Source organism: Scyliorhinus canicula, unplaced genomic scaffold (genome assembly GCF_902713615.1).
Source record: "Scyliorhinus canicula unplaced genomic scaffold, sScyCan1.1, whole genome shotgun sequence".
Lineage (NCBI taxonomy): Eukaryota > Metazoa > Chordata > Chondrichthyes > Carcharhiniformes > Scyliorhinidae > Scyliorhinus > Scyliorhinus canicula.
The window spans coordinates 960,920-974,633 of NW_024055728.1; positions in this window are offsets into that span (position 1 = coordinate 960,920).

The window sequence follows — 13,714 nt, forward strand, 5'->3', positions numbered from 1 at the left end:
CAAATATTCCGCATTCCTGTTATTCTTTCCAAAGTGGATCACCTCACACCTCCACATTAAACTCCATTTGCCGCCTCTCAGCCCAGCTCTGCAGCTTATCTATGTCCCTCTGTAACCTGAAACATCCTTCCGCACTGTCTACAACTCCACCGACTGTAGTGTCGTCTGCAAATTTACTCACCCATCCTTCTGCGCCCTCCTCGAGGTCATTTATAAAAATGACAAACAGCAACGGCCCCAGAACAGATCCTTGTGGTACGCAACTCGTAACTGAACTCCATTCTGAATATTTCCCATCAACTACCACTCTCTGTCTTCTTTCAACTAGCCAATTTCTGATCCACATCTCTAAATCACCCTCAATCCCCAGCCTCCGTATTTTCTGCAATAGCCGACCGTGGGGAACCTTATCAAATGCTTTACTGAAATCCATATACACCACATCAACTGCTCTACCCTCGTCTACCTGTTCAGTCACCTTCTCAAAGAACTCGATAAGGTTTGTGAGGCATGACCTACCCTTCACAAAACCATGCTGACTATCCCTAATCATATTATTCCTATCTTTATGATTATAAATCGTATCTTTTATAATCCTCTCCAAGACCTTACCCACCACAGACGTTAGGCTCACCGGCCTATAGTTACCAGGGTTATCTCTACTCCCCTTCTTGAACAAAGGGACCACATTTGCTATCCTCCAGTCCTCTGGCACTATTCCTGTAGCCAATGATGACCTAAAAATCAAAGCCAAAGGCTCAGCAATATCTTCCCTGGCTTCCCAGAGAATCCTAGGATAAATCCCATCCGGCCCAGGGGACTTATCTATTTTCACCTTGTCCAGAATTGCCAACACTTCTTCCCTACGCACCTCAATGCCATCTATTCTAATAGCCTGGGTCTCAGAATTCTCCTCCACAATATTATCTTTTTCTTGAGTGAATACTGACGAAAAGTATTCATTTAGTATCTCGCTTATCTCCTCAGCCTCCACACACAACTTCCCACCACTGTCCTTGACTGGCCCTACTCCTACCCTAGTCATTCTTTTATTCCTGACATACCTATAGAAAGCGTTTGGGTTTTCCTTGATCCTACCTGCCAAAGACTTCTCATGTCCCCATCTTGCTCGTCTCAGCTCTCTCTTTAGATCCTTCCTCGCTTCCTTGTAACTATCAAGCGCCCCGACTGAAACTTCATGCCTCATCTTCACATAGGCCTCCTTCTTCCTCTTAACAAGAGATTCCACTTCTTTGGTAAACCACGGTTCCCCCGCTCGACCCCTTCCTCCCTGCCTGACTGGTACGTACTTATCAAGAAAATGCAATAGCTGTTCGTTGAACAAGCTCCACATATCCAGTGTGCCCAACCCTTGCAGCCTACTTCTCCAACCAACACCTCCTAAGTCATGTCTAATGGCATCATAATTGCCCTTCCCCCAGCTATAAGTCTTGCCCTGCGGGATATACTTATCCCTTTCCATCACTAACGTAAAGGTCACCGAATGGTGGTCACTGTTTCCAAAGTGCTCACCTACCTCCAGATCTAACACCTGGCCTAGTTCATTACCAAAAACCAAATCCAATGTGGCCTCGCCTCTTGTTGGCCTGTCAACATATTGTGTCAGGAAACCCTCCTGCACACATTGTACAAAGAACGACCCATCTAATGTACTCGAACTATATCTTTTCCAGTCAATATTTGGAAAGTTAAAGTCTCCCATAACAACTACCCTGTTACTTTCGTTCTTTTCCAGAATCATCTTCGCCATCCTTTCCTCTACATCCCTTGAACTATTAGGTGGCCTATAGAAAACTCCCAACAGGGTGACTTCTCCTTTCCTGTTTCTAACCTCAGCCCATACTACCTCAGAAGAAGAGTCCCCATCTAGCATCCTTTCCGCCACCGTAATACTGTCCTTGGCTAGCAGCGCCACACCTCCCCCTCTTTTGCCCCCTTCTCTGAGCTTCCTAAAACACCTAAACCCCGGAACCTGCAACAACCATTCCTGTCCCTGCTCTATTCATGTCTCTGGAATGGCCACAACGTCGAAGTCCCAGGTACCAACCCATGCTGCCAGTTCCCCTACCTTATTTCGTATACTCCTGGCATTGAAGTAGACACACTTCAAACCACCTACCTGAACACTGGCACCTTCCTGCGAAGTCAAATCTGTGCTCCTGACCTCTATACTCTCAATCTCCCGTACCCAAAAACTACAATCCAGGTTCCCATGCCCCTGCTGAATTAGTTTAAACCCCCCCCCCCCACCCAAAGAGCACTAACAAATCTCCCCCCAGGATATTGGTGCCCCTCAGGTTCAGATGTAGACCATCCTGTCTATAGAGGTCCCACCTTCCCCAGAAAGAGCCCCAGTTATCCAGAAATCTGAATCCCTCCCGCCTGCACCATCCCTGTAGCCACGTGTTTAATTGGTCTCTCTCCCTATTCCTCATCTCCCTATCACGTGGCACGGGCAACAACCCAGAGATAACAACTCTGTTTGTTCTCGCTCTGAGCTTCCATCCTAGCTCCCTAAAGGCCTGCCTTACATCCATGTCCCCTTTCCTACCTATGTCGTTAGTGCCAATGTGGATTACGACTTGTGGCTGCTCCCCCTCCCCCTTAAGGACCCGGAAAACACGATCCGAGACATCACTTACCCTTGCACCTGGGAGGCAACATACCAAACGTGAGTCTCTCTCGCTCCCACAAAATCTCCTATCTGTGCCCCTGACTATTGAGTCCCCAATTACTAATGTTCTACTCGTTTGCCCCCTTCCCTTCTGTGCAGCAGGGACAGACTCCGTGCCAGCGGCCCGTACCCCATGGCTTACCCCTGGTAAGTCGTCCCCCCACAAGTATCCAAAGCGGTATACTTGTTACTCAGGGGAACGACCGCAGGGGGTCCCTGCACTGACTGCTTCTTCCCAGTCCCTCTTACAGTTACCCATCTATCTCCAGTCTTTGGTGTAACTACTTCCCTGAAGCTCCTATCTATGACCCCCTCTGCCTCCCGAATGATCCGAAGTTCATCCAGCTCAAGCTCCAGGTCCCTAACCAGGAGCTGGAGTTGGGTGTACTTCCCACAGATGAAATCAGCAGGGACACTGACGGCGTCCCTCACCTCAAACATTCTGCAGGAGGAGCATTGTACTGCCTTCCCTGACATCACCTCTAGATTTAAAAAAAAACAAGAAAAAGAAAAAGAAAGGAAGAGCTTACCTGATATTTCCTCAAACCCTGCTCCCGCTGAAAGTTAAACAAATTTAAAGGCACTCACTCACCTTCACGACAGGACCCTGCTCCCGCTTCCCAACCACCGTGGGGTGGGGGGATTGGTTAGAGGAGGGGGTGGGGGGGGGGTTGATTAGAGGAGGGGATAGGGTGGGAAACACTCACGATGTGTTTCAGGTTTAACTGTCACTTGCCAACAACCCTTCCACAAACCACCTTCAACATAGACTGACCGCACTGCACGTATGCAAATTCCCCCAGAACAGCTGATCAGTAGCTTTGCTCTGCTGCCCACTGCTGGATGCTTGCTTTCACTCAAACTACTTGGGTCTTCTTCGCCGGTTCACCTTCAACTTTGGCTGACCGCACTGCACGTATGCAAATTCCCCCAGAACAGCTGATCAGTTGCTTTGCTCTGCTGCCCTCTGCTGGATGCTTGCTTTCACTCAAACTCCTTGGGTCTGCTTCGCCGGTTCACCTTCAACTTAGGCTGACCGCACTGCACGTATGCAAATTCCCCCAGAACAGCTGATCAGTAGCTTTGCTCTGCTGCCCTCTGCTGGATGCTTGCTTTCACTCAAACTCCTTGGGTCTCCTTCGCCGGTTCACCTTCAACTTAGGCTGACCGCACTGCACGTATGCAAGTTCCCCCAGAACAGCTGATCAGTAGCTTTGCTCTGCTGCCCTCTGCTGGATGCTTGCTTTCACTCAAACTCCTTGGGTCTCCTTCGCCGGTTCACCTTCAACTTAGGCTGACCGCACTGCACGTGTGCAAATTCCCCCAGAACAGATGATCAGTAGCTTTGCTCTGCTTCCCACTGCTGGATGCTTGCTTTCACTCAAACTCCTTGGGTCTCCTTCGCCGGTTCACCTTGAACGTAGGCTGACCGCACTGCACGTGTGCAAATTCCCCCAGAACAGCTGATCAGTAACTTTGCGCTGCTGCCCTCTGCTGGATGCTTGCTTTCACTCAAACTTCTTGGGTCTCCTTCGCCGGCTCACCTTCAACTTAGGCTGACCGCACTGCACGTGTGCAAATTCCCCCAGAACAGCTGATCAGCAGCTTTGCTCTGCTGCCCTCTGCTGGATGCTTGCTTTCACTCAAACTCCTTGGGTCTCTTTCGCCGGTTCACCTTGAATTTAGGCTGACCGCACTGCACGTATGCAAATTCCCCCTGAACAGCTGATCAGTAGCTTTGCTCTGCTGCCCTCTGCTGGATGCTTGCTTTCACTCAAACTCCTTGGGTCTCCTTCGCCGGTTCACCTTCAAGTTAGGCTGACCGCACTGCACGTGTTTAAGGGTAAAGTAGTAGCATGGATAGAGGATTGGTTAATTAATAGAAAGCAAAGAGTTGGGATTAATAGGTGTTTCTCTGGTTGGCAATCAGTAGCTAGTTGTGTCTCTCTGGGATCCGTGTTCGGCCCACAACTGTTCACAATTTACTTAGATGATTTGCAGTTGGGGACCAAGGGCAATGTGTCTAAGTTTGCAGATGACACTAAGATGAGTGGTAAACCGAAAAGTGCAGAGGATACTGGAAGTCTGCAGAGGGATTATGATAGGTTAAGTGAATGGGCTCGGGTCTGGCAGATGGAATACAATGTCGACAAATGTGAGGTTGTCCATTTTGGTAGGAATAACAGCAAACGGGATTATTATTTAAACGATAAAATGTTAAAGCATGCCGCTGTTCAGAGAGAATTGGGTGTGCGAGTGCATGAGTCACAGAAGGCTGGTTTACAAGTGCAACAGGTGATTCAGAAGGCAAATGGAATTTTGTCCTTCATTGCTAGAGGGATGGAGTTTAAGACTAGGGAGGTTATGTTGCAATTGTATAAGGTGTTAGTGCGGCCACACCTGGAGTATTGTGTTCAGTTTTGGTCTCCTTACTTGAGAAAGGACGTACTGGCGCTGGAGGGTGTGCAGAGGATATTCACTAGTTTAATCCCAGAGCTGAAGGGGTTGGATTATGAGGAGAGGTTGAGTAGACTGGGACTGTACTCGTTGGAATTTAGAAGGATAAGGGGGGATCTTATAGAAACTTTTAATATTTTGAAGGGAATAGATAGGATAGATCCGGGCAGGTTGCTTCCACTGGCGGGTGACATCAGAACTAGGGGACATAGCCTCAAAATAAGGGGAAGTAGATTTAGGACTGAGTTTAGGAGGAACGTCTTCACCCAAAGGGTTGTGAATCTCTGGAATTCCTTGCCCAGTTAAGCAGTTGAGGCTCCTTCGTTACATGTTTTTAAGGTAAAGATAGATAGTTTTTTGAATAATAAAGGGATTAAGGGTTATGGTGTTGAGGTCGGAAAGTGGAGCTGAGTCCACAAAAGATCAGCCATGATCTAATTGAATGGCGGAGCAGGCTCGAGGGGCCAGATGGCCTACTCCTGCTCCTAGTTCTTATGTTCTTATGTTCTTATGCAAGGGTCAAGGATGTCTCGGAGCGGCTGCAGGACATTCTGGAGGGGGGGGGGGGTGAACAGCCAGCTGTCGTGGTGCACATAGGCACCAACGATATACGTAAAAACGGGATTAGGTCCTACAAGCGGAATTCAGTGTGTTAGGAGTTAAACAAAAAGTAGGACCTCAAAGGTAGTAATCTCAGGATTGCTACCAGTGCCACGAGCTACTCAGAGTAGGAATGTCAGGATTGATAGGATGAATGCGTGGCTCGAGAGATGGTGCAAGAGGGAGGGATTCAAATTCCTGGGGAATTGGGACCGGTTCTGGGGGAGGTGGGACGAGTACAAACCGGACGGTCTGCCCCTGGGCAGGACTGGAACAGATGTCCTTGGTGTTTGCTAGAGCTGTTGGGGAGGGTTTAAACTAATATGGCAGGGAGATGGGAACCGATGCATGAAGTTGGAAGGTAGTAAATCAGGGACAGAAGCAAAAGGAAGTAAGAGGAAAAGTGCAAGGCAGAGAAGATATCGTCAAAAATCAAAAGGGGCGCAGTACAGGGTGCAGTGACTGAGGGGAGCTCAGTGAATAGGCCCAGTAATACTAAAAGGAATAAAACTGGAGATGTTAAGATTCAAAAGAGTTTTAAAAAACAACAGAAGTGTACTTTTCCTGAATGCTCGTAGTATTCGGAATAAAGTAAATTTATTGATGGCACAAATCATCGTGAATGATTATGATTTAGTGGCCATTACTGAAACATGGTTAAAGCATGGTCACGACTGGGAGTTAAATATCCGAGGGTAAAAGACTATTCGGAAGGACAGAGTGGATGGTAAGGAAGGTGGTGGTGCTCTGTTATTTAAGGATGACGTCCGGGCAATAGTAAGGGATGACATCGGTGCTGTGGAGGATAAGGTCGAAACCATTTGGGTGGAAATCAGGAATAGTAAGGCGAAATATTCACTGATAGGAGTAGTCTATCGGCCGCCAAATAATACCGTTATGGTGGGGCAGGCAAAAAACAAAGAAATAACTGATGCATGTAGAAATGGTACAGCAGTTATCGTGGGGGATTTTAATCTACATGTCGATTGGTTTAACCAGGTCGGTCAAGGCAACCTTGAGGAGGAGTTTATAGAATGTATCCGCGATAGTTTCCTAGAACTGTATGTAATGGAACCTACGAGGGAACAAGCGGTCCTAGATCTTGTCCTGTGTAATGGGACAGGATTGATTCATGATCTCATAGTTAGGGATGCTCACGGAAGGAGCGATCACAATATGGTGGAATTCAAAATAGAGATGGAGGGTGAGAAAGTAAAAACAAATACTCGTGTTTTGTGTTTAAACAACGGAGATTACAATGGGATTAGAGGAGAACTAGCGAAGGTAGACTGGGAGCAAATACTTTATGGTGGAACAGTTGAGGAACAGTGGAGTACCTTCCAAGCGATTTTTCACAGTGCTCAGCAAAGGTTTATACCAACAAAAAGGAAGGACGGTGGAGAGAGGGAAAATCAACCGTGGATATCTAAGGGAATAAGGGAGAGTGTCAAATTGAAGGAAAAAGTATATAAAGTGGCAAAGATTGGTGGGAGACTAGAGGACTGGGAAATATTTAGCGGACAACAGAAAGCTACTAATAAAGATATAAAGAAGAGTAAGATAGAGTATGAGAGTAAACTTGCTCAGGATATAAAAACAGACAGTAAATGTTTTTTTTACAAATATATAAAACAAAAAAGAGTGGCTAAGGTCCTTTTGGTCCTTTTGAGGATGAGAAGGGAGTTTTAATAATGGGAGCTGAGGAAATTGCTGAGGAACTGAACAGGTTTTTTGTGTCGCTCTTCACAGTGGAAGACACAAACAAAATGCCAGCGACTGATAGAAATGAGGCTCTGGCAGGTGAGTACCTTGAGAGGATTGTTGTGACTAAGGGGGTAGTGATGGGCAAGCTAATGGGGCTAAAGATAGACAAGTCTCCTGGCCCTGATGGATTGCATCCCAGAGGTCTAAAAGAAATGGGTAGGGAAATTGCAGATGCACTAATGATGATTTATCAAAATTCACTAGACTCTGGGGTGGTCCCGGTGGATTGGAAATTAGCAAACGTGACACCACTGTTTAAAAAAGGAGGTAGGCAGAGAGCAGGAAATTATAGGCCAGTGAGCTTAACTTCGGTAGTAGGGAAGATGCTGGAATGTATCATCAAGGAAGAAATAGCGAGGCATCTCGATAGAAATTGTCCCATTGTGCAGACGCAGTATGGGTTCATAAAGGGCAGGTCATACGTAACTAATTTAGTGAAATAATTTGAGGACAATACCAGTGCAGTAGATAACGGGGAGCCAATGCATGTGGTATAACTGGATTTCCAGAAAGCCTTTGACAAGGTGCCAAACAAAAGGCGGCTGCATAAGATAAAGATGCAAAGTATTAAGTGTAAAGTAGAAGCATGGGTAGAGGATTGGTTAATTAATAGAAAGCAAAGAGTGGGGATAAATGGGTGTTTCTCTGGTTGGCAATCAGTAGCTAGTGGTGTCCCTCAGGGATCCGTGTTGGGCTCACAGTTGTTCACAATTTACATAGATGATTTGGAGTTGGGGACTAAGGGCAATGTGTCCAAGTTTGCAGATGACACTAAGATGAGTGGTAAAGCGAAAAGTGCAGAGGATACTGGAAGTCTGCAGAGGGATTTTGATAGGTTTACTGAATGGGATAGGGTCTGGCAGATGGAATACAATGTTGAAAAATGTGAGGTTATCCATTTCGGCAGGAATAACAGCAAACGTGATTATGATTTAAACGATAAAATATTAAAGCATGCTGCTGTGCAGAGAGACCTGTGTGTGATCGTGCCTGAGTCACAGAAAGTTGTTTCACAGGTTTGTGAGGCCACACCTGGAGTATTGTGTTTAGTTTTGGTCTCCTAACTTGAGAAAGGACATACTGGCACTGGGGGGGGGGGGGGGGGTGTGCAGAGGAGATTCACTAGGTTAATCCCAGAGCTGAAGGGGTTGGATTATGAGGAGAGGTTGAGTAGACTGGGAATGTCCTCGTTAGAATTTAGAAGGATGAGGGGAGATCTTATGGAAACATTTAAAATTATGAAGGGGATAGATAGGATAGATGCAGGCAGGTTGTTTCCACTGGCGGATGAAAGCAGAACTAGTGGGCATAGCCTCAAAATAAGGGGAAGTGGATTTAGGACTGAATTTAGGAGGAACTTCTTCACCCAAAGGGTTGTGAATCTATGGAATTCCTTCCCCAGTGAAGCAGTTGAGGCTCCTTCATTACATGTTTTTAAGGTAAAGATAGATAGTTTTTTGAATAATAAAGGGATTAAGGGTTATGGTGTTCGGGCCGTAAAGTGGAGCTGAGTCCACAAAAGATCAGCCTTGATCAAACTGAATGGCGGCGCAGGCTCGAGGGGCCAGATGGCCTACTCCTGCTCCTAGTTCTTATGTTATTATGTTCTTATGGTCCCACAATTAAAACATTTTCCATTTTGTAGGCGGGCTGTACCTGCTGCGCTGCGGCTATCTATTATCGCTTTATTTGTGTTTCTGGTTTCACTCCCCCACCCTGAATATCTTGACCTATGCATCTACCTGGCTTGCCCATTGAACCACAGCATCATATGTGGGCGCGGCCACTACTCTGATTCTTAATATTGTCTGGTGTGCAAAAGGGAGTCCATCCTTAAACATCTGAATAAAAGTGACGTTGGGCATTCAATTGTCCCGAAGATTCCCAAAATGCATTGATCAGTCGTTCCCCATAATCAGTACCAGGCTCCCCTTTTCTTTGTCGTGTCGCCTGGATCCTTCCCCATTTGCCGCTCCGGTCCCCCAGGCCGGCGCAGACGGCCGTCTTAAAGGCGTTCTCGGCTGCCTGTTCGCCACGACTGCGGCCGCCCAATCTCCGTTTTGGAAATTGGCCGCCAGAGACCTCCATTTATCTGCTGGACATTTGGCCCACACCAATTGGTGAATGTCACGTGGATGGAGGTCGTGAACGTGCCACACCGCCTCTAAGGTTTTTCCAAAACTTAGTGTTTTTGGTACGGGGAGCGAGAGTTCCTAAATCCTTTAAAATAGTCTGTATTTCTCACGGGGTGAAGGTTTTGCGTCTATAAATTGCATTACAAGCGGAACGCAGCACGGGAGGTGCACTTAACTTATGTCACCTGTTCCCCTTCCCCAGTGTTTAGTGGGGCGGAAGCGTACAGAGCTGGCTTTCCTTGGCTAAAGGTGTTTATGATTTCCGTAGTCTCTGTGGTGACGCCTTTGCTGATTCTGTAGCTGTAATTAATTGATGAACTGAAATGATCCCAGCCTTTTTTGTCTTATCTCGCTTCTGTGTTTTCCACTCTTTTCTTTGTTCCACGGGGACTGCGCCGGGGTCCCACCCATCTCCAATCATGTTCTGTGTCAGAGTTTTTCGCGCTTGCCCGAACGCCAGACTCATGGATCCCGCGGGACCACAGAAAAGCGGCCTCATACCTCTCTTCTCCATGATGTGTTAACCGTGACGTCTCTGCCACCCGAGTAGCCGGTGTGCCTAGGTGACTGTGCTCAGAGGCTTTACCTATCGTTCACTTCCGGAGGGTGGCGGTCCTTGCTTGGCACTGTGTCACGGTAAATTTCGCGCCCCGCTATTCACTCAACGTTCTGTGCTTCTCGGATTCCCAATATCTCTGGCCGTCACGTGAGAGCTCAATTGCTCCCTTAATTCAGGCTCAGCACGGGTCCTCCAGCAGCCAATTAACACTAAAGAAAATGGTAAAGCGGGCCAACAAAACAAAAACAAATCAAACAGTTTAAACTGAGTCTTTTACTCACTTGGCCTTGATACCATTTTCGTTAGATGTTACCTCACCGTACGTCCGTCTCGCCAACTGACTCTAATTTCTGGCGGTCAAAGGTTTGACTAATCGCCTTGTCCACCGCCTCTAGCGGTTTTCGGCTTGGCAACCTCCCGCAAGACTTCACTAAATATTAGGGGTGAAAATATTCACACGAAGGCCTGAATATATGTAAAACAAGCAGTTTAATATGTCAGACTTCTGAGGGATATGATGCTGAAAGGGGCTGCGAAACCCCCAGGTCTTGCCCCCCAGAACTCTGACATAATAAACTGCTTTATGTTACTAATATTCTGGCCGTGTGAATAGTTTCACCCCTAACCTGGATAAGGCATTATGGCGATGAGTAACATATCACCCATGATCGAAAGGTGGAGCATAGTCGATGGGGAAAATTAAGTTTTTCTGCTCCTTCTCTATTATGGTCTGATGAACTTTACGTTTTCATGCTGCGTGGAACGCTGAAAAAGCAAACTTCAGAGTAGAATAGATGAATATCCCTTAGAAAATCAAAAATATTATTCTTCCACGATTTCTTGGGAAATTAACTTCCGCCCTCTATTGGACCTCTGGACTTAGTCTGAATGATCTTCTCGGTTTTGTGTTGGATACTTCACGACAACAAAATGTTTCGGTCCATCGCTGGAGGGAGGTGGATCCATCACTGTCCTGTTCCTTTCTGTTCTAATACCTGGATTTAGAACACACATTCAATGAAGGAACTAAAAGGGGCAGCAGGGTAGCATGGTGGTTAGCATAAATGCTTCACAGCTCCAGGGTCCCAGGTTCGATTCCCGGCTGGGTCACTGTCTGTGTGGAGTCTGCACGTCCTCCCCCTGTGTGCGTGGGTTTCCTCCGGGTGCTCCGGTTTCCTCCCACAGTCCAAAAGATGTGCGGGTTAGGTGGATTGGCCATGCTAAATTGCCCATAGTGTCCTAATAAAAGTAAGGTTAAGGGGGGGGGGGGGGGGTTGTTGGGTTACGGGTATAGGGTGGATACGTGGGTTTGAGTAGGGTGATCATGGCTCGGCACAACATTGAGGGCCGAAGGGCCTGTTCTGTGCTGTACTGTTCTATGTTCTAAAAAAGAAAACAGATAACCGAATTATAGATAACCGTGCGAAGATTCGTGTTACCTCTGAAATATTGACAGAAATGGATGGCGGTTGCTCTGTGAAGAAACTGTCTTTCTTGGGTCTTTCTTGGTCTGACTGACTCCTTTATTCAGCGAATCTGAATGAAATAGTTTCATTGGCCTGACATCAGGTACATTCCGCACACGCAGATATCAGCACACAAAAGCCCAATATTGCAATCGCAGATGATACTGAAAAAATATGGTGGATACAATAACTTCTAATCGCGCTTAACCATATGTCGTCTACTTTACTTTATCAGTTCCTTATAGTTACAGGTGAAATGTAGCGTCCATGTGACATCAGACATCATAATGTATCTCCTGTGACCTCTTCGGGGCTGTTGGTTATTTCCAGCTAATTATCCACAGGTATTTCCTGCAAACGCCGTGAACGTCCTTCGTAACAGCACATTTGCAGCACTGGGCAGAGCACAATAGTGCAAGAGTGATGCCAAAGAGGAAGGATATTTTACATCGTAATCAAAGACGTCTAGCCTGCTCATCTGTTTTTAAAAGTCGTCAACACGTGGAACAATTTCTGCCACCAGTCACCAATGGTTGATTTGTTTATTTGAAAGATTTCCATCATCCTGTGGGGTTGATCCTGAAAACTGCCCTCCAATACAGTGAGACTGCACCAGAAGCCGGTCTTGGCCTTGTGACCCTGAATAAACCTGATTGGATGAGACCACTTGCTGTTGTGTGATTGGTTGATGCCTCTCTTTGAGATGTGATCTGGAGAGAGGTTTCCTCCCTTTGTTCCAATTCCTCATTTGAAGTTACCGTCGGCAGGAGCTACCACCCTCCCCCCCCCCCCCCCCCCATTCTGTAACTGAGGACAATGAACGCAACATTGGATAATTACCTCAGTTGTAGTTACCGTGGATCTGTCCCCCTGACTGAAGGTAATGAATGTAAAATATTTGAAAAGAATGATCATGTCATTGAATATGAAAGAAATTGCATTAAACGTTATGACTTACAAATAAAGAGAAGGTGAAATAAACAACAATGTTTCTGTGGTATTCCAGTCTCTCTGATCTAAACAAGCAGCAGACAGTTACATTTAGGAGTTATGGGAATGTTGCCTATGATCTCTAGGTCTCTGATTGTTCTTCTCTCCCTCTGACAGAGATGTTGAAAATTGCAGCTCCAACTTTCATGAGGACGGGAGGAGAAAAGCCAACACTTAACATTGCATGCTGCAGAGTTTTAACATACAAGCGGCTGCAATAAATTGGAAGCTACTTTTACAATCGTGACACGCAACGGTCCAGGTGAGGAATTGAACAAAATATTATGATGTAAAATGTGATAATTAGATAGCAGAATGCAGTGGTAGACTTTAGTCTTGGAGAGCCGAAGATTAGGATACTGCATTTATAGGCATTCAGGTTTCAGGGGATGAACAAAGGAACTGGGCAAAGCATGGTCAGGAGGGGGTGGGGGGAGGGGGGGCGGGGGCTGGGCGATCGTTAGGGCAGATATTTATGCAAAGGGTGTTGCAAAGAATGATGGATGAAAGGGCCCCCAATGGCTGACGAAGGTCTAGTGGGCCAAACAGTTTATGTGGTCAGGTCCGTATAAAGGTATCCTGCCTTTATATCAGAGTGAGTGGAGCTTGCAAGCTGTTTGAAATAAAAGATAATTAATACCTACAATCCGACTTGGTAATTCACTGAGACCAGACTCAGAGCAAAATAACTTAAAATCGTCAGAAGGAGCGGCAGCATAGAGTGAAAGCATTTTCAACAAGGAAGGGGAAGGGGGAAGGATAAAAGGAGTTAGAGTGTGGAGATACTTTAATGAGGAAAGCGAGAATAAAAATAGAACATCAGAGAGAAGGGGATAGATTGGATTTAGCGTATAGGCAGCAACGCATTATCTATGGAAAGTGTGCGTGAAGTGTGCAACTCACTTCTACTGAAGGAAATGCATGTCAGGCCAATTGTTAATTTTCAATATGAGGCGAACAGGTCTTTGTTTAATCCAGTTTACGTGGCGAACAAGATCATGTATCAGCTATAACCTCATTGGAAAACAGAATGAGCTCGATGTTCAAG